This window comes from Pongo abelii, chromosome 1, assembly GCF_028885655.2.
Source record: "Pongo abelii isolate AG06213 chromosome 1, NHGRI_mPonAbe1-v2.0_pri, whole genome shotgun sequence".
Lineage (NCBI taxonomy): Eukaryota > Metazoa > Chordata > Mammalia > Primates > Hominidae > Pongo > Pongo abelii.
This window is the reverse complement of record NC_071985.2, coordinates 157,420,056-157,447,783: the sequence shown is the minus strand read 5'-3', so window position 1 is coordinate 157,447,783 and position 27,728 is coordinate 157,420,056. Positions and strand designations below refer to the sequence as shown.

The 27,728-nt window shown below is 38.1% G+C and overlaps 1 protein-coding gene and 1 pseudogene across 7 annotated transcripts in view; one reads left to right on the top strand and one right to left on the bottom strand.

Annotated features, from left to right (window-relative positions):
* Window positions 1-27,728, bottom strand: part of SLC44A5 (solute carrier family 44 member 5) — a 443,676-nt gene that overhangs the window by 384,785 nt on the left and 31,163 nt on the right. The window lies entirely within an intron of this gene.
* Window positions 18,700-19,167, top strand: LOC100456713 (large ribosomal subunit protein eL29-like; annotated as a pseudogene).

Below are 27,728 nucleotides of genomic sequence, written 5' to 3'. Positions count from 1 at the left end.
CTTTGTCTGCTCTACCTACTCTGCTCTACCTACTCTGCATACTAAAATCTTGACTGAAATTTTCTACTGTATCATCCCAGTTGAGATATTATATTTAATGCCATTTAGAAAAATTATTTTTACATATTATTTTTAAATAATAGTAAAAAAATTCAGAATGACTAAATGAATATCTTAAAATAAATTATATAGATAGCTAAACAAATAATTTAGAACATGATTTTCTATACTGTTCTAGAGGAACTTACAAGTCTCCTATAAAAGACAAGCCGGGACCATGGTCTTGGTATCAAATGTAAATGAAATTGTTATATTTATAAGAGCGCATTATCCTAAACCACGTAATAAGTGCAAATAACATAGTTGTTCTATTGCATTATATATTGAGGCATTTGACTCCATCAGTTTTCAAACAGGTGTCTGAAAATCACACAAAAAGCTTATGATTTCCAGCTCTGTCTTAAACCAAATCCTTAGAACTGTCTTCAAAAAGTTTTATTGGAAAAGATTCATATTAGCAATAGAGAATATAGGGTAAAAACTGAATTATACTGTTGACATTTAAAATCTGTAACCTCTAGCATGTGGGAAAAAAAGAAAAAAGAAAACTGGTGTATTACCCATCTCTACATATTTACATGGTGACAATTCTTGCCATCAATGACATCAAAACACATTTCCACCAAATACATCAGAACACTGTACAAATACACACTGGCTCCTTGTCACAAGTTGCAGTATGCTGATCAATATCAAATGGGCTAGATTGACCTATGAAAACAAAAACTACTGTAATCTACTATGCTAAACCCAAAGAAGCAGTTTATGGGAAAATTAGAATTGTTTCTTCATTGGGAGAATTAATTTCAAATTAAGCATTCTTAATTTATGTTGAAGTGATCCACTGGGGTAAAGAAAGAGCAAATTTGATTTTCAAGCATTAACAACACTATCAAAAGCTTATCAATTTGGGTATCACGATTTTGAGAATGAATCATCTTCCTCTCATAAGTCCCCCAAAAGGATTTTTTGCAATAGTTTTTATTTATTTTTCTACTCAGAGAAAAGCTTTGTAATTAATTTTACATAATCACCAAATAGAATGAATAATCTGGCTCTTTACCTGAGAAGTTAGGACCCATGATCTTTAACTCCACGGCTTCCGCAACCCTGATTTATTTACTTTTTTTAAAATTTTTATTTATTTATTTATTTATTTATTTATTTATTTATTTGATTTATTTTTCGAGACGGAGTCTCGCTCTGTCGCCCAGGCTGGAGTGCAGTGGTACCATCTCGGCTCACTGCAAGCTCAGCATCCTGGGCTCACACCATTCTCCTGTCTAAGCCTCCCAAGTAGCTGGGACTACAGGTGCCCGCCACCACCAGGCCTGGCTAATTTTTTGTATTTTTAGTAGAGATGGGGTTTCACTGTGTTAGCCAGGATGGTCTCGATCTCCTGACCTCGTGATCCACCCAACTCGGCCTCCCAAAGTTCTGGGATTACAGGCGTTTGCCACTGCACCCGGCCTATTTTTATTTTTATTTTTATTTATTTTATTTTTTTTATCTTTATTTAAAGTCCTGGGGTCCATGTGCAGGATGTGCAGGTTTGTTACACAGGTAAACATGTGCCATGGTAGAATTTTAATATCTGCAAATGACCTAGAACCATTAATGTTGAGAATCAGAAAAGAAATGATTAGAAATAATCTGTAAGTTGTTGACCATTACAAACATTTATCTGAAGTCTCTTCCCCAGTTAAACTTTAATGAGGTTGCCTGCCCCAAAACCATCACTATGCCAGCCTACTTTTCCCGACCATAACTGGAGAAAGAGTCTTCAATCTATTTTCATCGGAATATTCTCACATTAAATTATGCTGAAAACAAAAGCATTCGCCTTATTGGAAGGATGCAAAACACTGATTAGTTCATCCTTAAAATGTTTAACAAGATCTCAGCAGGAGACAAAGAGAAGTCTAGAGAGAACAATCAAGCTCTTGGTAAAAAGGAAAATTCAGCTAGCCTCACAAAACTGCCACTAATCTACAAAGTTATAACAGCAGCAGTAATTATGGCCAGTGCTGTATCCTCATGTATGAAAACAAAATTTATAACTAAAATGTATCTATATCAGAGTCTTTTGTAGAAGTGGGATAATTCTGTAAAGGGGTCCTTGGCAGAACTATTCTTCCAAATGGCCATAGCCATTTCCATTTTTGCCACACACATTTCTTTCTCCTTCACTCCAGGCAGTAATGTAGAACAGGTGAGCAGTCTTTGGTATCAGAGCCAGGTTCAAGTCCTGGTTTTTCACTTACTTGTTTTGCAAATCATTTTACCTCTGATCCTCAATCCCTTCTCTCTAAAATGACGGTAATAATTCCTGCCTCCAGGAGCCATTATGAGAATTAAATAGTACAATTTATGCAAAATATCTGACACTGAAAAGCTACCAAATAAATATAAAATGCTTTTTCTACCTGGTATGGATAGACCTTTATAGGTAATGAAGTAGCATCTGAAATACAAATTTTTTAAATCCTATTTGGCATCCAAAACTTATTAATATTGAAGGTGTTATTTTTCACACTGATGTATTATTCAAATGTTAAAAAAGAAAAAGGAAAACACTACTGTCTTTAAATAGCATACATTTCACTTCAGGCTATCTGTTTATAACAACGAACCAGGAACATTATGCAGTAATAAGGCAGTTCTGAAATCAGTGTTGGAGGCTGTGAGAACCAGGAGGAAATGGAATGCCATAGCACCAGAGGTTATTGAGACTCAGTGCCCAATGATTAAAGCACAACTCATATAAAATTAAAAAGAATACAAATTATTCTAGTACTAGCTATTTATGATAAAAATACACATGTGGCACCACCTCAAGCCAGTTTATAACAACTAAAATTCTATGAGATTTAGAAATCATTTTGACAGAATGAAATTATCAATACTAATAAAAAATATCTATTTTTCAAAAGAATGAGTCTGTGAAATAAAAGGCCAGTTCCAGCTGCAGTTAAAGCAGAATATGTGTTATTTTTGTTACAGCAATTTTAAGCAGTCCTTCAAAAATACCACAGGACCAAAGCTTCAGTACCAGTATGAAAATAAATCATGCTGCTAAAAGGTAAATATTTTTATTATCTCTAACAACTTTGTATTAAAACCATTGTGAAAATGCAGTAGATTCTTTAAAAATCACCTCAAACATGTATATGCATTTGAATGATGTGTAAATTATGTTACTAAGTTGGTTTTATACAATGCAGAGCACAGCAGAAAAGAAAAAGATTTCACTCAAAAAGTTGAACTGACAATGCATTTATCTAGCTACAGCCAATGAAAGATTTCAGCACAAACTTAAAGAAATGTTCTTTACATGCTCTAAAAGTAATAAAAATAACACCTTATGTTTATTTAATATTGAAAACATTTGAAGCCCCTCACTTAATCTTAACAATTCTGTAGCATAGATATTATCAGTATCTGTTTTACTGTTAAGACAACTAAGGCAAAAAGAGGTTAATTAACCTGTCCAAGATCACAATTGTAAGTGGAAAATCTGGATTTCATTGTCTGACTATGGATCCCCCACTTTTATCTGTTACATTATGTTACTCCATCTCTGCTTCATATTTTCCCAATCCAGTAGTGGGTAGCAATGTTGACTAGAGGCAAGAGTGGGTGCTCAATCTATATGATCTCTTTCAGCCTCCATAGCCTAATGATCATGTGATCTTAGAAGTGGATTATTTCAGACAGAGCCATACTGCTTCTGCAGGTGTTTGGGTATCCCTGGTTTCCTCAGGGATAACTTTTTGCACTTCTTCCAAAACTAAATCTGAAACAGAAAAGACAGCTACTTTCCTATGTACAGCTCCCCCACATAGATGACAACCTCAGAATTCACCCAGAAGATAGATGTCCTGTCCTGGCATTAGAACCTTTTGCATAATTTGCTAAGCAGAACTGTCTGACAGTAGCCAAACAGTAATATGCAAATTATATTACTATAGATTATGAGCAATGACATCGTTGTTAAAAGAACAGTGAGAAAGAAGAAAGATGAGATTAGAGTATATGAAAGCTTCGGCGTAATTGCTAATTCCAAAGCCATAAAAAGCAAAATTCATATAGGATGGCCTGGTTCAATATTGTTGGATAACAAAAGAAAGGAAATGGACCTCAGGGTAAATTACTAATAGGCAAAAATGTAGATAACTAGAAGTGTGTGATACCACTTCTACCAGTCACTAACAGAGGAGACAGTGAGAGTTGGCCTTTAATGGATGTATAAAATAAACCAAATGCTTAAGATTTGGGGTCTGAAAAAGCAACTAATATGCTAGAATTATTCTAAATATGATTTAATAAGGCTGGGAAGGGGAACAAAGGCCAGTTACGAGATTATTTAAGCTTTTCTATTCCTGAGATTGTTGTTTTCTGGATTAACTTTATTCCACACCGATATTCAAGGAAGGAGAAAAATAGAACATAGACTACTTATTATTGGAAGAGCAATTTCTCTGAAATAGTAGCTCATAACTTATTAATGTGTAGCTATTGCTACCCATGGCTGCAATAATGAGCACAGACTTCTCGGCATATAGTTAAATACATTATTAGTGACTTTCCCCATTAATAATGCTAACTTATGTATTGGTGCCTAAGAAATTGGCAATGTAGGAAAGCAGTAGATTTTGTTTTGTACTTTTTTTCCATGCAAGAAGTCTTCACATGGAAATCAGCAAAACAACTGTTGTGACTATAGCAGTAAATTAGTTTAAATAGAAACTGTAACGTATAATTTGTGGGCACTAAAAGTCTTTCAGTTACACTCAAGGATTTATTATCAATAAAGGATGATTACTTTCTATTTTTTTAAATCTTTCCCATTAAAAATCCATTAGGAAACTGGTACCAAAAAAAATTCAGGATAAACCCAACACATAACCTCCAACAGATTTATACAATTCTTCACCAACTCTTTGGAAGGACATAGATGGTTAGAAATAGTGAGAGGATAAATAGAAGATGAAGCAGAGCTCTGGCCAATAAGCTATCTAGCTAACTTCAATTCTAACTGGCCCAGATACAGGAAACAGGCCTTTTTTTTCTTTCTTATTCCCTCTATTATCCTCCCCACTTTGAGAGATTTCTCAGAGAATGACCTTGTCCTTTGAATTTTTCCTTGCTTTTCTATTTTCCATACCTCTATCTGTTTTTTCTGCCTTTGGCAATTCAGATTCTTCTTTCATATTTCTCAAAGTGGCCCTCTGATTCTTAATCCTATGATCCACCACAGTGATGCAGACTGAAGAATTACCACATCCCTGCAATAGCGTCTTCCTTACCTACATCATTCTATTCCTCACAAGAATAGAACATCCTAAAGCACAATGTTCGCTCATAAAGATGCTTTCAATTTCCCTTCACAGAGGAATCTAATGGCTCCCATTTGCTTCCACATCAAATCCAAATTCCTGATTATATGAATCATTTATCACAAATCTCCATCAATATTTATATGAGCATCTCCTTACAATTTTAATTAATCCTGTGTACATGTCTGGGTTTTTGTATGTACTTACACTTGCTTCACATAATGTTGCCTTCCCTCACTTAGGGAGGTAAGGCTTCTCCTGAGTGAACCATTCCTCTTCACATGCCACCTGAAAAGGGACTGTGCTTATTCTGTTTCTTCCCTAGGAACGTCCAGCCCCATCACTTTATCTTCAAATTGACTTCCCTTTTACCCAACTCAAATGTCACCTCCTCCTGAATTCATCCCTAACCACCCATCTTCAAATAACCTTTCATGACTTTAAGCCCAATGACACATTCATCTCTACTTTTTTTTTTCTTTTGAGACAGGGTCTCTGTCTGTCGCCCAGGCCGGAGTGCAGCAGCATAATCATGGCTCACTGCAGCCTCTACCTCCCAGGCTCAGGTGATCCTCCCACCTCAGCTTCCCAAGTAGCTTGGGACTACAGGTGCATGCCAACACGTCCAGCTAATTTTTGTATTTTTTGTAGAGACAGGATTTCACCTTGTTGCCCAGGCTGGTCTTGAACTCATGGGTTCAAGTGATCTGCCCTCATAGGCCTCACAAAGTGCTAGGATTATAGGTGTGAGCCACGAAGGCTGCCCTCAACTTTTCTTAACAACACTTAAAACATTCTATTGAATGAATTATCTGTTCAGTAGAACACAAGTTCCTCGCAAGTAGAATTCATGTATAACTCATTATTCTACTCTCCATGAATAATACCTGGCTCACGGTAAATGCTGAAAATAATATTAGTTAATAGGATTCAGATTCAATATAATGAAAGAAGTACTTAGTTATCTGCTCTTCCATCTAATATTTCACTGAAATTATAATAAAGAACAAATTTAACCCACAGTATCTCCATTTGAGTTGCTCAGAAGCAGACCTTGAGATAAGGATTCTATACCACAAGCAATTTATATGAGAGGTAATGCCAGGAAACACTAATACAGGAGAGGAAAAGTGAAATATGAAATGGAAGAGATTCAATAAATGGCCCACTATCAACAGATCATTTGGCACCTGGTTCTTAATTCAGCTAAGCAACTCAGAAGCCAGAGTAGAACATACAATTCAAAGTTATCCCAACAGAAGGAAAAAGAAGCTGAGGTGTTTGCTCACCAATTCCTACTAGTCATTTGTTGAAGGCTGATGGGAGGAGACATTCTCTGTCTCCACCAGCCTGCTCATGGACAGGTAGAGCAAGCTCTACATCCAGACAGAACCTTCAGGCTAAGAGCTACAGGTGCTGGCATTGAAAAATGGGATGGGTGCTGAAAAAAGGGGAGCAATGAGAGGATGTAAGTAACTAACAGCATCTGCTATGAACAATAACAGAAAGAAGGAAGGGGCCCACAAGTGGATGTGAATTTTAAAGACAAAATACTGATGGAAGATTTATGACTGAAAAGTGAACGAAACACAGAAATACACAGAAGAAGTCAAAATACACAAAGAGAAAGGCTAAACCTCAGGAATGGTGGTAGGTGAAAGAGGAGGGTTCAATCTATTTTATGGAATCCCCATCTAGATAGGATTGAGACTCAGAAGTTGACAGTGAAACATGAGGCTGAAGAGGGAGCTACTGATGCAAGTCTGCTTTGCAGAGACTGGTATACTATATCCCACCACCTGTTTTTGTAGTTTTTGCGGTTTTAAAGCATTGTTTATAAAATGAGAATTTGTGCCAGAAACTATACGTAGTTCGCAATGCCTAAATTTTTACTATCTGGCTTTCACAGAAAAAAATGTGCTGACCCCTGGTTTATAGAATAGAAAACACACATACTAGCCCTTTCCCACCCCTGGAAGTAAGACTGCCTGAAGCCAGGCACTTAACACTGAACAAAAAAAATGTGAGCTATCTTCTCTGATCATACTAGAAAAAAATAAGACAGTATGTTAATATGCTAATTAAAGCCCTCCTCATCCTAGTAATTAGGAATTCCCTAATTACTAGGGAATTAATGGTCAGTGCCCTAGTCATGAAGCAAAAGGCAAAGGATGCTGGTCAAGAAACATCTCCCGTACCCAGAGCCCCCAGTCAGTTTCATTCTTCCAGATGGGCAGCCCACCAAAATCACTAAATGTTTGACTAAAGCCAGCAATATGAAAGAGAAAGATATAAACTAGTGGAAAAATGGCTCCACCACAAGCGATAGTAAGCCAGAGGATTTAAGAGTGCTTTTGAAACCCTCAAAATAATATTCTCAGAGATATTCCCAAAAATGTTGACTCTGCAAACAGGAAAAATATATTATGAAAAAACATAGGTGAATAAGAAGATGATCTTAGATTAAAAAATATAATTTAAGAAAAGTCTTACAAGACAAAACCAGGAAAGTCTCCCAAGACATAGAACAGTAAGGACAAAGAAACAGAAAATATAGACTAAAGAAACACAGAGGATATAACCAGAATGATCAATATTGACTAATAAATGTTGAGAAAGTACATAGAGGGGAGATGATTAGCAAAAAATAAATACAGACGTCCCCTGACTTTCAATAGGTCGACTTAATTTTTTTACTTTGCCATGCTGTGAAAGTGATATACATTCAGTAGAAATCATCCCTCAAGTACCCATACAACCATTCTGGTTTTCACTTTTAGCACAGTATTCAAAAAAAATAACATGAGATATTCAAGACTTTATTATAAAATAAGCTTTGTATTACATGGTGTTGCCCAGCTGTAGGCTAATGTAAGTGTTCTGAGTACCTTTAAGACAGGCTAAGCCAAGCTATGATGTTTGGTAGGTTAGGTGTATTAAATGCCTTTTTGACTTATGACATTTTCAACTTACAATGGGTTTATTAGGACACAACTCCACATAAGTATAAGAGAAAATAGTAAATAAGTAAATAAAGTTGTTCAGCTGAAACACAAAGATAAAGAAAAGATCTTAAAAACTCCCAGAGATTAAAAAAAGCAAAGTAATCAACAAATGAATTAGAATTAGTCTGATATCAGATTTTTTATCAGCAAAACTAAGTGCTAGAAGACAGTGAATTTATGCTTTCAAAGTTCTGAAAAAAATAATCTTCAACCAAGAAATATATGTCCAGCCAAATGACTTGATCAATTAAATGTGAAAGTAGAATAAAGATCTTTGTGGTTTGCAAGATATCACTCATTTTATCTCCTGTGTACCCTTCCTTAGGAAGTTAACTTAAGGATGTAAGCCATAAAGAAAACATAAGATCCAAGAAACAGGGTGATGTCCAGGGAACAGTGAAAGTAAGTCTGACGATGACAGCTTTGGAATGACCCTAGAGAGTAACCAGGGCAGACTAGACGCAGTGGATATAGCATTCCAGGAAGCAGGTCTTCAGAGGAAAAAAGGAACGGAATGGATTGAGAACTATGAAAAGGGTAAGGAGATGATAAAGTCTATTAGTGAAGTGTTTAAGCAGATAATTCATTGGGATTTGAAGCTAGAATATTCTCCCCTGAGTGGCAGAGAAGTCCTATATAAAACCTATTGAGAAAAAAGTATAATTTCCATAGACCCATAGAGAAGGAAATATATTGCTAACGCACTGTGCCTAGCTCTGCAGACATATTATATCTATCTTGTCATTTTAGAGGGAACATTGTTTATTGGCTTAGAAGACTGAGAAGTACCAAGGTAAAAAGAAGTGGAAGAAAGACTGGGAGTTATAATATGTTTGTCTTCCAAAGTGGAGAGTTCAGAGGTACTGTCCATTGTCAATGAAATAAGAAATACAGATTTGATTGTATTTTTGAAGTACCAAAGTTAACCTGTAGGGAAACAGACTATTGATATGATCATATGTAGAAAAAGAGGAATGGGGAAGTAAAGAGTAATATAAATAAATTCAGTCTTAAGCATATCAAGAAGAAAATATGGCCAGGCGCAGTGGCTCACCCATGTAATCCCAGCACTTGGGGAGGTTAAGGCAGGCAGATCGCCTGAGATCAGGAGTTTGAGACCAGCCTGGCCAACTTGGCAAAACCCCGTCTCTACTAATAATACAAAAATTAGCTGGGCATGGTGGCATGCACCTGTAGTCCCAACTACTAGGGAGGCTGAGGCAGGGGAATTGCTTAAACCCAGGATGCGGAGGTTGCAGTGAGCTGAGATTGTACCACCGCACTCCAGCCTGAGCGACAGAGCAAGACTCCATCTCAAAAAAAAAAAGGAAATAGTATATAAAGGTACTAAATCAAGAAATAATGATACATATTAATTAGAAATATAGATATAACAATCCCAGCTACTCAGGAGGCTGGGGCAGGAGAATCGCTTGAACCCGGGAGGCAGAGGTTGCAGTGAGCAGACATTGCGCCACTGAACTCCAGACTGGGTGACAGAGGGAGACTCCATCTCAAAAAAAAAAAAAAAAGAAAAGAAAAAAGAAAGAAAGAAAGAAATATAGATATAACTGCCAGAAGAATCAAAACAAAAACAGTTAAACGTTGGCCACCTCTGGGGGTAGGGAAGGGTGTGGCTAAGGATTGTGGTTTTTTATTATAAATTCTTCTGTATTGTTTGATATTTTTAACCACATAAATTTGCTATTTAAATAAAATTGCATGTTTATCAATGCACGGATAAATGAAAATATTCCTTAGAGTGTCTCCCTCACAAGTAATACAAAATGAATATGTTTAACCGTTGCTGGGTATCGTCCTGACTACTAAAAGTGACAATGATTATACACAGGAAGCGTAACCCAACCCCATATAAGCTCTATTGCCACAAACTATGCCAATTTATTGCATGAAACAAATAGAAGCTACTCCAGTAAGTATCAGGTAAATTGTCACAATAATAATTTATTTAATATGGTATACAACTCAAATAAGAGAGCCAGAAAAAAAAAAGATATTTTTTCCTCCTCCTATGGGAGTTTTTGTTGTTTTGAGAAACATGTACAACGTTTTGGCCACACTGAGGTTCAGAAATAGCACTTGCATCTTCTACCTGAATATATTTATGGCAAAGATAATTATGCACCCCATGCACTGATGCACTCAATGCATCAGCAAATATGGCAAATCTGAAGACTGTCAGCGAAAGTCTCAACTTCTTGTAGTCTCAGCTGAATAACCTTCATGAGGTAGCATTTGGAAAAATATTTTTTTAAAAAGTGAAGAAAGCAAAACGCATCAAAGTCAACACCTTGAATTGCACCTGGAAGCAAATTGTGGAACTAGAGGACAAAAATATAATGTTCCCCCTGTGGCTTATCCTATTAAGAAATAAGCCTTCACTCATTTTCTGAGTTGCATTTTCAAAAGCTGTTCCAAGCAGACTGCATTGCAGTAATATAGTTTTAAGAAAGCAATGTGGACAGAAAGTCCACATTGATATTATTTAGTAAATGATCTAAACCGTGCCATTTGGCTTTGGTGTACCTGGCTTAAGCAAGAATGACCTAATAGCAAATCATTATCTGTCACTAAATTTGGGATTGTTATCTTCTGTGTCACCTAAAATTCATGCAGTTTTAAACAGATACATCTTGATAAAACATTGACAATAATAAATATTTCTGATACTTAACTATAAGCCAGCAGTGCTGATAAAGCAAACTGCCTAATGATATAAAAGCAGAAGCAGGTCTGGCTCTTAAACAAAACTGTGGAGCAAGTAGCCCTCAGCGACCCACCTCATTTGGAGCTCCACTCCTACCAGTACCCTATAGACCAAGCCCTGCCCTCTACAATATCACCCAGGTACTATTTCTACTTTACCAAATACATCTCTTCTATATGTGATTCTGTCTTCTCCTTGGTCCAGTCATTAGAAGTATTAAGACCATATTGTGGGAATCTAAGTAATATAAGAAAATTATTTCAACAATAAAAGGTACATAAGGGAGAAGACTGAGTATCCATTTATGGACATTTGTATGCAACATGCTTAAGAACTAACAGGAGTAAAACACAAAAGAGCTGGCCAGGTCAGCTGGGTTTGTAAGGGAATAACAGCAGTACACATTCTACTGGGAAAATAAACAAGGACAATGAAGAATGAGAGAAGCCTTAGGGCGACTCTGGAAATCAAGGTCCAGTGAAGAGAGGTACTATCACTCCTATTTTCTAGAGGAAATGTATAGGATATCAAAATGCTTACTAAAGTTGAGTCAAGCAGAAAACTCAAAAATCATTTTCTTTCCCTAAAATGACTTAATTTCTACATGCTCCACATTTTTAATAGATAATCCAGCTTCTTAACTCTGTCACACATACTTTTGATGCAGCCCAATATTAAATTCCCTCAACTCATTATATTGTTTCACCAAATGCTTCCCCCACATGTATCATTATTTGTAAGTATGAAATAAAATGATTTCAGACTTTAACACTTTAGTTTAATTATGGGGTAATACAGTGTACAATGTAGAAAGGAAAAAAATTAGCATTTTATAATGTACTTATTCTGATGGGACCAACCACCAAGTGACAAATGAATCATATTATTGACTATGCACTACATTTGTATTGATTTGGTGAATGTATTGCTGAATAGTTAATGGTATGTCAGCCATTCATTTACAAATACATATTTCTAAGGCTGTCATGCCAAGATATAAAATATTTCCTAGGAGCTGGTAGGAAATTTAGCGCAGACCATGCATAATTCTTTAAAAACTGTAATTTTTTTAATTCCACAATTGTTTGGACAAGTTATTTAGAGTAGTCCACACTTACACTATCCTACTTAATACAGAGGGTATATATTTCTATTGTAATAGCTTGTTTTGCTGAGTTATATAGTACACAATGCAACCCCAAAAATCTGAGCTGACCTTGTGTGGCTGGATTAATTGACAAAAGAATACCTGAACAGCTGCTGCGTGGTGAGTTAACCATAAGCACATTGGACAAAATGGAAATGTAGGATACACTAAGCCTGAACAATGTCATTAACTATGGACTCCTAGAAAAGTAGAATGTTGGGTCAACCAACATTCAGAAAGTAACCAGGAATGGCAAGAACTTTTTGAAAGCTAAAATGTTGGAGAGCTTGTGACTAAGAGGCATAAATACAAACAGCACCAGAAATGTAGTAGCCAAAATGAGAACGGTTGTCACAAGCTATTAAGAGCTATGTAGCGCAGAAAACTGCCACCCTAGCTAGACAGATGTGAAAAACAGCTCTCTAGAGTAAAGGTGGGGCGGGGGGAGTGGGAGAGAGAGAGAAATACAGATGAATGGGATGTCTATTATAGTAAAATAAAAATATTTTTATAAAAGAAATAGAGATGAGATAGAGATAGAGTTAGATGGAGAAATGAAGATGGAGATGGAGTTGGAGATGGAGATAGAGATAGAGACGGAGAGAAACCAAAATACTTAAGGTTTTATAAATGTTCCTTTTTTTCTTTTTTTTTTTTTTTTTTTGCTTTTTGAGAGGGAGTCTTGCTCTGTTGCCCAGGCTGGAGTGCAGTGGTGTGATCTCCACTCATTGCAAGCTCCAGCTCCCGGGTTCGCGCCATTCTCCTGCCTCAGCCTCCAAATAGCTGGGACTACAGGCGCCCGCCACCATGCCCGGCTAATTTTTTTGTATTTTTTTTTTAGTAGAGACGGGGGTTTCACCGTGTTAGACAGGATGGTCTCGATCTCCTGACCTCGTGATCTGCCCGCTGCGGCCTCCCAAAGTGCTGGGATGACAGGCGTTGAGCCATCGCACCCGGCCTAAATGTTACTTTAAAAAGAGCCATTTTAATCTAAGCTATCACAAGTCCTAGATCTGATGGGTGGTATTGAGTTTTCCATATTAAAAGTCTATATGATTCAACATGACTATACTCATTTCTGAAATCCTTAGACGCAGATCTCATGGTGCTTAGAAGCAGGGGCTGTGATGTCAGACTGCCCAGGCTTGAATGCTGCCTCTGTTACTTGCTGGTGAATAAAGAGAAGTTAACCTTTCTAAACTATTACTTTGTTTGCACAATCAGGACAATACTGGGAACTACCTCACAGAGGTGTAGTGAAGATTTACCTCTTCTTGGATGTCTAATGGGCATCTCAAATCCAAAATGTCCAAAACTGAATTCTTGATCTTCCTTTCCTGAACCTGTTTCTTCCACTGTCTTCCCAATGCTTTTCCCATGATTCAGAGCAAAGCCTTGCATCTCATTGACTCTTCTCTTTCAGACGCCATATCCTGTTGGCTCTATCTTCAAAATATATCCAGAACTCAAAACTTCTCGCCACACTCCACCCCTACCCTGATCCAAGTACCATAATCCTTGCTTGGGCTATTTCAATAGCATCCTACTTGACCTCCTCTTCTAACTCTTGCCCCCACAGTCTATTCTCAACATAGTAGTTAGAGGAATCCTGTTAAAATGTCTTTTCTCAAACCATTCATTAACTTTGCATATTTCTCAGAATAAAAGCCCAGGTCTACAAAATCAGGCCCTTTATTAACTTTCTGACCTCATCTCCGGTTGCTCTCCTCCTGGCCATGAGCATCTCTGCTTCTGAAACAAACATGCAAAGCATGCTCCCACCTCAGAGCCTTCGCACTTATTCCCTCTTTCTGAGCCTTTCTTCTTCCAGACATCCAGATGTCTTTTACCAGCAATTTCAGGTCTTTGCTCAAATGTTGCAGTCTCAGTGAGCCCTTCCCTAAATACCTTCTTAAAATGAAAGACCACCACATTCATACATCATACTCCCTTTCTTCTGTTTATGCCTTTATTTCCCCCCATAAAATTCACCATCATATAACACACTATATGTTTTATTTATTGATTTTAATTATTTTGTGTCTTCTCCCCCTAAATTATAAATTCTCTGAGAGCAGAGCTACTTCTCTGTTTGATTCTTCATTGTATATCCCCAGATCCTATTGTGTACCTACTCTGGGACATTACTGAGTTCAATAAGTTAATAAGTACAAAACACCTAAAAATGTGTGACACATACTAAGTGTACAATAAATGTTAGCTGTTGTTTACTCAGGATATTCATTTATGTAATTTCTCCTAGTTTTTAAGTCTTTCCAATATATAGTGTGATTATAAATTATATTAGTTTCAAAACAGTTTGTTTCTTAATGTTTCACTTTTGTCTTTAATATGAAATTAATCTAACATTAAAAACTCATGACTATAAAGCTCCAAAGACATTCTCTAAAGATGATATTCTAAAAATTAGTTTTTAATAGCTTTTAAATAAATATTTTATACTCCTTAAACAATCCATAAATACAGTTTCTATATTTTTCCCAAGTAAATTTTGAGTAAGAAGAATTATAAAAATTAGGGATATATAATTTATATATGGTTCTGTATTCATTTTTTATGATTTCTTAAAAGTTTCAAGCTAATTGAGTTTAAATAAATAGTTAAAATAATTTCACTCAAGCTCTGTGATTAATAACTGAAATAGCACAGAAAAACATCTAACACACCAATATTTTTCTCTTGTCATTCTCTTTACCTTCTTAAATTCCAAAGATAGACAGAAGATTGATAGAGATAGATAGATGATTGATAGATAGATAGATAGACATAAAATAGAATACTACTCAGTCTTATAAAAAGAAGGAAATCCTAATAAAACTGAAGTACAGTGTGCTAAGTAAAATACGCCCAGCATAGAAAAACAAATATTGTGACCTCATTTATATGTGGAATCTAAAACAGTCAAATTTGCAGAAACAGAGCATAGAATGTTTGTTGCCAGGGGCTGTGGGGGCAGGTGCAGGGATAGGGAGATGTTGGTCAAAGGGTGCAAAGTTTCAGTTAGGATAAACAAGTTCCAGAGCTTTATTGTACAACACAGTAAAACATAGTTATAATAATGTATTGATACTAGAAAATTGCTGATATAGTAGATCTTAAATACTTTCACCACAAACAATATGTGAGGTGACAGATATGTTATCAGGCTTGATTTAGTCATTTTTCAGTGGATATATATATATAAAATATGCTGCACACTGAAAATACATACAATTTTCATTTGTCACAAAATCATCTGTATTGCTAAATTCAGCATTTAAAGTATGAAAATATTAGCATACATAATCTACCATATGTACTAAAATGGAACATATATTATAAATATTCAAATCAATAATAGTAATATGGATTAAAAGCTGGTATCTTTGAGTTCTAAATGTTCATTATTAACCTAATAATTAAAATCCACAGTTTAAATTGCTGAAAGTAGAGGTTTCAGTCAGGAAATGAACTCTGAACTATGACCATTAATTAAACAGGAAAAAGAGTTAGTTATAATCTGGAAAAATGTGCCATTTGGATGACTACTGAAGGCATTGCAGAATTAAAGGAAATGCCTTTGACTAATCAGCTGAACTTGACCAGAATAGTAAAATTAAGTCAGTTATCTGGGCATGGAGGCAAACATCTATAGTCCTGGCTACTTGGGAGACTGATGAAGGAGGATCGCTTGAGCTGAGGAATTCAAGGCTGCAGTGAGCTGTGATCACACGACTGCACTCCAGCCTATGTGACAGAGCAAGACTGTCTCAATAAATAAATAAGTAAATAAATAAATAAAATGTAAGTCAGGAGCTTAGAATAAGTTCTAGGTCCCTAAGCAAAATACTTCAAGAGGACTCTCATTCACTTCCCTACACTAATATATTCCTTTTCAGTATGAATTCTAAATGGATAGCCTTCTTACTTGAACCCAATGCATTTAAAAGATGCCTTTCCTACTAATTACACCTCTTGTAGGAGTCATATATTACGATCCAGGAATGTTTTTGAATTGATAATGAAAAAAGTTTTCTCAATAGATAAGGTTTAGAGAAGACAGAATATATAGAAGAACAAATCTGAAATGATTCTATAGATTTTCCTTTAACAAAGAGAGAGGATTTGGAGAAGACAAAATTCAACTATCTACACACACACACACACACACACACAAAGTAGTCAGCCTATCTGAACCTGCCAACCAGGAGATTTTTTAAAAAAATAATTCAGGAAGATAACACAAATGGTCAGCATTTAAGATCTCAGATCAAATTTTTGGATGTTTTTAATAATTCAGCATGTAAGGAGCAAGCATAGTATTTTGCATGCATATTTTTACTAGTTAAAAATTGTTAACTATCCAGTGAGCATTTCTCTGTGGAAGGACTCACACTGCATAAGCATCTATTGATAAAATATTAACAGCAGAGAGTCTTTTATTTAAGCACTTCTCAAAATAAAAAAAGACTACCTACAGCATACAATAAAAATATTATATTTTTAGCATCAAAAGATACAAATCTAGTTCCAGATATAATATTAGTTACAAATAAACAAAAAATAAAAATAAAAAAGCAAAACTTTAAGTTGTAGGATTTACGAACTTAGCCAAGCAGTAAAACATGCAGCATTCTGAAAAATGAATTACCACAGGGTGGGTGTCTCATATGACTAGCTCTAAAATGTGTGGTTTGAGAGTCAGGTGCAAATATTTGTGTTGTCTTATGTTGTCTCAACCACAAGGTCCATAGCTGCTTGTTCATGGTAGGAAGATCACCTAAGTACCATATATAAACAAGTTTGTTAGCAGAGAGGGCCATAACACTCCATAGTTGGTTCTTCTGAAGAATTCATAGGAACAAAACAGAATAATAAGTTAGGGCCCAGTGCAGTGGCTCACACCTGTAATCCCAGCACTTTAGGGGCTGAGGAGGGTGGATCACTTGAGACCAGGAGTTCGAGACCAGCCTGGCCAACATGGCAAAACCCTGTCTCTGCTAAAAATACAAAAATTAGCTGGATGTGGTGGCCACACCTGTAGTCCCAGCTACTCAGAAGGCTGAGGCAGGAGAATCAGTAGAACCTGGGAGGCAGAGGTTGCAGTGAGCTGAGATCGAGCCACTGCACTCCAGCCTGAGCAACAGAGTAAGACTCTGTCTCAAAAAAAAAAAAAAAAAAGAGAAAGAAAGAAAAGGAAAGAGGGCCCATATGTTTAGCATAATGCACAGAGAAGATTTTTTTAAAAAAATCAAAACCTACAAGATGGAATTAGTGCCTGTGGGGAGGAAAGATACTTTCTTTCTCAGATACCTACTATCCATAAAGCCTAGCTATAAACACATGTCAGAAAGTCAGAAATATCTTAAGGCAATCAAATTTTTAAAAACAAATTATGTTACTCCATTTTGTCCATTTAAAAGGCAGACAAGCCAGATACTGAAGGCTGATGAAAATAGCCAAATTCAACACATAATGACATCAATGATTTAATCCTTTCATTACCAAGAGTATCAAAGACCATTCACATTAGTAGACAAAATCTTAAAAAAGAAACTGGAGGTGGACCTAGCATTTATATTATACTATATGATCAAGCTGTTTCCAAAAACCAAAGCTCCTTGTCTAAAAATTGAACATGGAGTCTGTTAAAATTGTTCCTTGTGAATCTTGGTTGAAAGAAATGGTGGAGGTAACTAAATGAACTGGCTTATACTTAACAGGCTTAAGCCATTATGGTCCACTGGGTAAAATATATAAAAATGCCAAATAGTTAATGTCACTATTAGGACCAATAATTGTTGGTTAAAGCTGCATTGTCAACAATGGAGAATGTCATTTTAGAAATATAATGAAAACTCTTCTATGATAATTCATAAAAATAATGTATACGGAATGAGATGATGTGGGAAAGGGGTACAGTATTCCAAAATAACACTTGATCCCAGGTAGTACTGTTTGATATTTGTTCCCACAAATCCTCAGTGTTGGAGGTGGGGCCTAATGGGAAGTGTCTGGGTCATGGCTGTAGATCCTTCATGAATGACTTGGTGCTGTCATCACAGAAATGAGTGAATCCTCACTCTTAGTTCCCTTGAGAACTGTTTTTTAAAAGAGCCTAGCACCTGCCTCTCCCCTCTCTCTTGCTTCCTATTTCACCATGTGATTTCTGAACACAGCAGCTGCTCTTTGCTTTCCACTGTGACTGGAGGCAGTCCGAGTCCTCGCCAGAAACAGAGGCTGATGCCATGCTTCTTGTACAGCCTGCTGTGAACCAGGTAAACCTCTTTCTTTAAAAATTACCCAGCCTCGGGTGTTCTTTTACAGTAATGCAAACAGACCAAGATATCCAGTTATATGCAAAAGGATACTGAGCTTTCACTTCCAGGCGCTTCAGGAGCCACGGGTTACAGTGCAGACATGGCCAAGTCCAAGAACCACCCCACACACAACTGGTCCCGAGTATGGCACAGAAATTGCCTCAAGAAACCCCAATCACAAAGATACGAATCTTTTAAGGGGTGGACCCCAAGTTCCTGAGGAACATGCGCTTTGCCAAGAAGCACAACAAGAAGGGCCTAAAGAAGATGCAGGCCAACAATGCCAAGGCCATGAGTGCACGTGCCGAGGCTATCAAGGCCCTGGTAAAGCCCAAGGAGGTTAAGCCCAAGATCCCAAAGGGTGTCAGCCACAAGCTCCATCGACTTGCCTACATTGCCCACTCCAAGCTTGGGAAGCATGCTCATGCCCACATTGGCAAAGGGCTCAGGCTGTGCGGGCCAAAGGCCAAGACCAAGGATCAAACCAAGGCCCAGGCTGCAGCTCCAGCTTCAGTTCCAGCTCAGGCTCCCAAAGGTGCCCAGGCCACTACAAAGGGTTCAAAGTAGAGATCTCCATCTGCCAATATGAGGACAGAAGGACTGGTGTGACCTGCCCTGCACTGTCGTCTGCATAGGGCTGGTGTCCTCCTGTGCTATTTGCACAAATAAACCTGAGGGTAACACTCCTCCCCTACTCCCACAAAAAAGTATAGATTTTTAAAGTCTGAAGGTATCAAGGAAACTTTCTAATTTAGCCTCTTATTTAAATGAAACCTTTCACTACAGTGATTTTCTAAGTTTATAATTCAGAAAACAGAATCCTCTCCCATCATTTCCTTTTCTCTACAATTTATCTGCTAAGGAATCTGGGCCCTTCATTATTAATTATTGCATGAGCTGGACTCTGTAGCAATCAGGAAACAGCTTCATTTTTCTCCCATCACTGCATTCAGACATTCTGTCAGGTCTCCCCTCCTTTAGCCTTGACAGTGTCTCTTTCAGATTTCTTTTCATGATAACAACTTTGTCATCCAGTATTAAAAAGTTCAGTCTTGTCTAACTCAAAGCATTAATCTAATACTTGATTTGGAGCGTCCCCTCCTGTCAGCTCAGGAATGACTCAGTGTGAAGGGAACAGAAGCTGTGAGAAGACATAGGGGAGGACTCTGTTCTGGTTTTTTATACTCCTTTCTTCTCTCCCTATCCCACCCCCAACCTTGCCCCTTCCATTTCTGAATCCTGGGAGATGGCAGGGATCAAAAAAGGAGCTAATTTATAACTCTCATTTGACTATCAGATGCCCTCTGTCATAGCAGCCTTCCAAATATTGGATCTCATTAAGTACATTTGCAGATTCTTGGGAGACTCTCAACAAGTTCCTATGCCCTACACGTTTCCTGCTATAGACAATGAGCTCTTTAGCTGACCGCTCAGAATCAGCCGCACCCCTCAGCTTTGCCCCAGTAGGCAGCCCTCTTAGGGTCCACTTGACTCACAAGAAGTACAATGAACGTGCAGCTTGACAAACTGCTGACTCTTTCCTCCTTGCCCCGCAGTCAAAGGCAGCTCTACTTTGTTTTCTATCCTTTGTCTTTTCCAGAAGAGAAGCAGAGACCTATTATTATCACACTTTGCTTCAAATTATGGAGAGTCACATGTCAGTTTCTCTCAAGAAAAAAACTCACTTTCTGCTCAGCTAGATGCAAAGGGAAACCCCACTAGTTTTTGCAATTTGGCAAACATCCAGCCAGGCACTGAGATGACACTCTACCATTTTGTAGATGACTTTAACCTCTATATGCAGTACTCTTGGGGCTTCCCAACACGTGATTTGGTGGTGAGGGAAGCATCTGCCTCCCTTCCCTCTAAAAGAGATCTGAATAGGCCAAAGGCAGATTACAGACCAGTTGGTGGTCCAGCCAATTTTCAGTAATTCCTAAGTGGCTGGGTCCAGCACCAATCTCTGAAGTATGGAGGAGATTGTCACTCAATGTCCCAAGCTTTGAGGTCTCAAATTCTAAGACAAGAGGACATCTCCCATTCCACATGTTCTTATAGATTTCAAAGTGGCTTTTTAATAAAGTGTCTTAAATGAAAATTTATCTTTCTGAATTGCCACCCAACTAACTGGGGAGGAGAGAGCCAAAATAAAGGGCTTAAGGGCCTCACTCCAAATGGCTCTGTCCCTTTACAATGAAACTGTCCTTTTGAGCTTCTGTGGTCTAGTCTATGTGGAAAGGGTGTAAAGCAAAGGTAATTAAAAGGTTCATGAGAGTAAGAGCAGTACAGCACTATCCTAACTGCATTCTTCCTGGTGTGAATAAATTAATCTGTTTCAGTCACTGCACTGGCAAACTAGTCCAGGTACCGTATCACACTAGAATATAAAAACCCTTATACAGTAAAAGTGGTAAATGTATTCTGAATTAACAATGAATTAGGACACTGTCAGTATTTCTACTAGCTAATTAGAAAACCTAGAGTCCTCATATTTGGAAGATGGATTTACTGACACTTTCTTTAAGATTTAGGAACATAAAATCAAGCCATAAATACTGTGTTTGCTTTTGGGGATTTTGTGGGGGTTGTTTTGGGATTTTTGTTTGTTTGTTGGTTTAGTATTTTTGAGACTGAGTTTCGCTCTGTCGCCTAGGCTGGAGTGCAGTGGTGAGATCTCAGCTCACTGCAAGTTCAAGCGATTCTCATGCCTCAGCCTTCCAGTTCGAGCAATTCTCATGCCTCAGCCTCCCAAGTAGCATGTGCCACAATGCCTGGCTAATTTTTGTGTTTTTAGTAGAGAAGGGGTTTCACCACGTTGTCCAGGCTGGTCTTGGATTCCTGGGCTCAAGCAATCCACCTACCTCAGCCTCCCAAAGTGCTGGGATTATAGGTGTGAGCCACCATGCCCAGTGGGGTTTTTACAATTTCTAAGTAAATTTAATGATCAGTAAGATAATTAATCCTGCAAATAACATATAACTTATCTTTCTTATTCTAATTTTATATAGAAATATGTGATTAAGTAGTGGTTCAAAAAAGCTAAACTCCATAGCTAGAAAGTCAGAAAGTCAGAAAGCCTGGTTCCACACTCAATCCTGGGACTTCCTGGTTGTATAATTTTGGACAAATCACTTCATCTCACTCAGCCTTGGTTTTCTAATTTGTAAAACAGCAATGATTTAAGAAAATTTGAAAGGTTGTTATGTTTTGTAAAGGGACTGCAAATCACTTTGTAAATATTAGTTTTCTCTCTCTTTAAAAACACACTTTTTTCTGGTAGATCACATAAACTGAATTTATCTGAATAATTAGAAGCATAGTCTTTAAAGTCAGACAGACTCATTAATCATCCAATGCCAGTAAGTATTTGCTGAATAAATAAATGAAATACCTTTTCAGTTTTATACTATATCAAAAACCATAGTCAAATTATGCATCCTCTCGAAGCCTCAATATTCATGTATGTAAAATATACAAAAAGAATACCCACCCACTTCAGTGATTCTCAATCACAGTTCATATTAAAAACCAAACAGTTTCTGATTCAGTAGGTCTGAGGCAAGACCTGGACAATTGCATTTAAACTTCATGAGTATTTGGAAACTGACCCACAGCTGATAACCACTATGCTCCCTCTGAGGGCTGTTGTGAGGATTAAATGAGATAACGTCTGAAGGCATTTCATGTATTAGCACATGTTTAATACATATAAATATATAGATTACACCCTTCTTTTTTAACACCATTTTATACAGATTTATTCAGTAAATTATATAATACATTTAAGAATTAATAAGTGAATTATTAAAGCAGTGGTTCTCAAACTTCAGCATGATTCTAATGGGGGACTCATAAAATACAAATTGACAGACCCGACCCTGAGAGTTTCTTCTGACTCAGTAGCTCTGAGAGGAAGTTCAAGAATTGCCTTTCCAACAAGTTCCCAAGTGATGCTGCTCCAGGGATGACACTTTGAGAACCACTACCTAACAAAAACTTTAATCATATTTGTGATGGCTCATTTTATGGGTCAACTTGACTGGTCCACAGAGTGCCCAGATACTTGGTTAAACATTATTTTGGATGTATCTATGAGGGTGTTTCTGGATGAGATTAACATTCAAATCTGTAGGCAAAGTTAAGCAGATTGTCCTGCCTAATATGGGTGGGCATCATCCAATCCTTTAGAGGCCTAAATAGAACAAAAAGGAGAAGTAAGGAAGAATCTGCTTTCTCTGCTTGTTTTTGAGCTGGGATGTCAGTCTTCTGCATTCAGACTGGAACTATACCACCAGCTGCTCTTCTGGGTCTCCAGTTTGCAGACAGTAGATGGGGGATTTCTCAGTCTCCAAAATCAGAAAAGTCAATGCCTTATAAATCTCTTTCTGTGTGTATATATATATATGTGTGTGTGTGTTTGCGTGTATCTGCCTGTGTGTGTCCTACTAATTCTGTTTCTCTGGCAAACCCTAATACAATATCTAAGAAATTATGTACATATAAAATTTAAAACGACAGGCAGAAAATACAATATCAAAATGCTATATTTTAGATGTCTGGAGTTTGATTTTTTTTTTTTGTTTGGTGACTTGAAATATAGTCTCATATGATTACTCCCTTCTCAACAAGGCCTTAACTGACACCTTTCCTCTAGGGTGAATGGGAAGACTACACCTTTGCAATTCCACAATACCATATATTGACTTAAGATATATGATTGCACTTAACAGCCTCGAATTGAAATGGACTAATAAGGCATTACTTCCTATCTTTAATAGAAAGCCAAGTCCTTGAAGGCAGAAATCAGATCATAGTTATCTATGTACCCCAAGGGCCTGGCACAGTGCCTGCAGACAGTCAATGAAATGCTTAGTGAATGAATGAAATAGGGTAAATTACTCTACTCAATTTGGAATAGAGTAAGTTTTGTGATTTTTTTTAAGTCTTATGGTAACCCCATGGGAAACTCTAGACGTAGATAGAGTTATCTCTCAGTTCTTTTATTAAAGCAGCAGTTCTCAAAATGCAGAGCTGGGGCAGGCTGGTGTCCCCTAGAAGACATTTGGCTATGTCAGGAGACATTTTTGTATGTCACAACTGAAGAGGGTCCTAAAAACATCTAGCGAATGAAAGTCAGGGATGCTGCTAAACATCCTACAATGCCCAGGACAGCCACCAACAACAAAATGTTCAGCCTAAAATGTCAAAGGTGTCTAGGTTGAGAAACTCAGCATTAGAGGAATGCAGCTGAGCTAATTAAGCAAGGGTCGTAACCCTTCTCCCATCACCCTCATAAACAAAAGTTTGGCCTTAAGTAAAAGAATATCAATAGCAGCAACTTACACGTGTATAACAATTTGTTTTACAGATAACATTTTGCAACCGGAGGCTCAAGGTCACAAGGGCTCAAGTTAGTGGTAGATTAGGAGTAAAATGTATTCTTACCCTGAGCCAAACACTCTTAAACACTTTCTTCTTAACTCCTGGCCAGTTCATTCATCATTTAATCTGAACCTCATCAGTAGCTACTTAATCACTGCTTTCTCATGTTACCTCAATTTCTGAGCCTAGACAAGATCACCTGTGTCAAGAGATCCCTTTCCTCCAGTTGTTGTTCTGGTAATAAATTTTTATGATTTTCTTTAATTCAGTTATGTGGCTTAGCTCTTTTCACATTAGGCCTCTTTTAAAATATATATTAAGTCTAATATTGGTTTAAAACATTTTGCAATAAAGCCTGATTGAAAGATAATGAAATGGCAACTTTCACAGTCAAGAGCAGGACAAACAACCAGTTGTGACCTTCCCTTTTTCCTTTTCAGTTGAGCCCTAAATTGCATTCCAAAGACCCTGCTCCTGGAACAGCCTTCTGCAATCAACACAACCTCTTAGAGGTTTTACTGTCTCTGGCACTCGCAGGTTCCCCTGTTCTCACTCTCTCTCTGTTTCCTTGCTGTGAAAAACGTATTGACCATCAGGCATATGGCAGAATAATTGGATTTCAGGCAAGCCAATGTGGGAAACCAGAAGGCAAATCTGGTCATTTGTGGGTATACACAGGACAAAGAAAAAGGAGTGTAGAAAAACAGAGGCTGTCCTGGAGGTAAGCTGAGGCTGAAGGTAGTTTACTCGATAGAGCACTGTTGCTGTAAGACAAAGCAAACTTTGACTATGTTGCAGCACTCTCGTATCCAAAAAAGTGGAGTTAGGAGAAGGAAAGAAAGACGGGATGAAAGAAGGAAGGAGGGAGGGAGGGAGGGAAGGAAGGAGGGAAGGAGGAAGGGAGGGAGGGAGGGATGGGTGGAGGAAGGGAGGTGGGGAGGAAGGCAAAAGGGAGAAAGAAAGGGATGGAGTAAAGGAGAAGGGGAAATGGAATGAGCATTTATTGAATACCCACTATATATAACTTTGCTATTTGTTATGTCATTTAATCCTCACCATACTCCTGTAAGGTAGGTAATATTGTCTCCATTTTTTTCAGATAAGGAGAGTGAAGTTGAAAGAGGTTAAGTAATGTGCCCAAAATCACAGAGCTGGGATTGGAACACATATCTGCCCGATCCGAAAGTCCGAAAAAAAAAAGAAAATGGTTAGGTTCTGGAAAGATGTGGGGTTTTTTTCTCCCCACCCCCAGAGATAGATGTTTTTTAAAATTGTTTAAAACATATTAAGAAAAATCATTTGGGGAACATTGTACCCGGCATGATAGAACACTGAATTGAGATATGGGATTGTTCTTCCTGAAATAAGATATCTGGTTCCTATACTTACTTCATACTGGTTTTTTAAAAAAACAGATAATATTTTTTACATTTATTTCTTCCACAAATAATTGGAAACACTAAGTGAAAGGCACTGTGCTAGTCACCACTGAAGGTATAACTGTGAACAAGGCATGAAATTTACAGTCTAGTAGAGAAGAAAAGTAAACATGCAATTATGATAGAGTTTGATAAATATTGTAACAAGTGAAACCTCAGTAAGTTATGGGAACAAGTTAATATTGACAAAGAGAAATGCCAGAGTTTCAGGTTGAGGCTTAAGGCATGAGTAAGCAAAGTGAAAACCCCTTTCTTCCACAAAAGAAGTTAGACGTCAACATTAAGTTTGGAGGAACTGCATTCACGCGCACACTCTCTGTTTCTCTCTCTCTCTCTCTCAAACAATACTCTAATTCCAGACAATAAAAGAAAGACCTCTGCCACTTAATCTGCCATGTCATTCATTAAAACAGAGCTAATTCCATAGCATGTGGTAAAAAGCAGCATTGGACTAAAAGCCAGATCTGAATTTTCATCTAGGCTTGCCAGAGTGCTGGCTATGTGACTGTGGGAAAGTAAGTTTAACTCCCCTGAGCCTAAGTTTCCTTATCTGCTAAGGGAGTTAAGCTAAACCATTTTTAAGTCTCTCCCACTTTTAATACTCTCTGTAGTTCTAACTCTAATGACCACTCAACGACATAGTGTAGCTTGCTAATCAGAAATTTGTTTGATAAACTGTCTTAGAATTTTAGACTTTTGAATACTTATGGAGAGAGAGAGCAAGATGGTATAATGGAAAGCTCTACCCATCGTCCTGCCAGCAAGAATATCCAATTAACAACTATCTACACAGAAAAAACACCCTCATAAGAACCAAGAACCAAAGTCAGGCGAGCACACATAGTATCTGGTTTTACCTTCATATCACTGAAAGCAGCACTAAAGAGATAGAAAAAACAGTCCTGAATCACCAATGCCACCCTGCCCCCACCTCCAGCAGCAGCTGTGTGGTGGTGAGAGTATCTCTGTGTGCTAGGGGAGAGAGAACACAGCAATTGGGAGGCATTGAACTCAGTGATGTTCTGTGAGAGCAGAAAGGAAAACCCAGATCAAACTCAGCTGATGCCCCCTGCAAAGACAGCATTTAAACTAGCCCTAGCCAGAGGAGAATTGTCCATCTCAGCAGTCTGAACTTGAGTGCCTGGAAACCTCACCACCTAGCGCCAAAGTGCTCTTGGTCTCTAAGTAAATGTGAAAGGCAGTCTAGGCCATAAGGACTGCAACTCCACAACTTGCAGGCAAGTCCTACGGATGAAATAGGCCCAGAGACAGTGGATTAGGGGGGGCACACGACGTACTGAGACACCAGCTGGAGTAGCCAAGGGAGTGCTGGCATCACCCTTCCCCTAACCCCTGACTGCTCAGCTCTGGGCTCAAAAAGAGACCCCTTCCTTCTGCTTGAGGACAGAAGAGAGAAGAGTGAGGAGGATTTTGTCTTGCATCTTGGATACCAGCTTAGCCACAGCAGGATAGGTCAGCATCATGAAGCTCTGTTCTAGGCCCTAGCTGACAGATGACAATTCTAGACACACCCTGGGCCAGAAGGGAATCTGCTGCCTTAATGGAAAAAATCCAGTCTTGCCAGCATTCATCATCTGCTCACTACCTAAATAACCAGCAGCGATACCCAGGTACTACATCAAGGGCCTTGGTAAGCCTCTGAGACTTGCTGCCTTCAAGTACCAACACTGCCACAGAGGCATACAGCACCAGTGGGCTCTTGGGGTCCCCAATTCCAGGACTTGACTCTTGGACAGCATTTCTGAATCTGCCCTGGGGCAGAGAGGAGCCCACTGCCCTGAGGGGAGTCTAGTCTCAGGCTAAACAGCATTCACACAAGCTGACTTAAGAGTCCTTGGGCCTTAAGGGAACATGGCTGATAGTCTGGCAGTACTCCTCATGGCCAGGGGTGGTGGTGGCTATGGGGTAAGGTTCCTCTGCCTTTGGAAAAGGGGAAGGAAGAGTGGGAAGGACTACATCTTGCAGTTTGAGTGCCAGCTCAGCAACAATAAATAGAAAATCAGATAGACTCCTAAGGTTTTTGATTCTAGTGCCTGACTCCCAGATAGCACTTCTGAACCCACCTGGAGCTTAGGGGACCCCACTACCCTGAAGGGAAGGAGACAGGCTTTGCCACCTGCTGGTTTTAGAGCCCCAGGGCCTTGAGTGAAGATAGATAGGCAGTAGCCAGGGAGTAGTTACAGCAGGACTTTGGTGAGACCCAGCGCTGGGCTGGCATCAGGACTGACTCAGAGCAGTCATACTGGTGGTGGCCACAGGAGCTTTAGGTGGCTCAGAACAGAGAGAG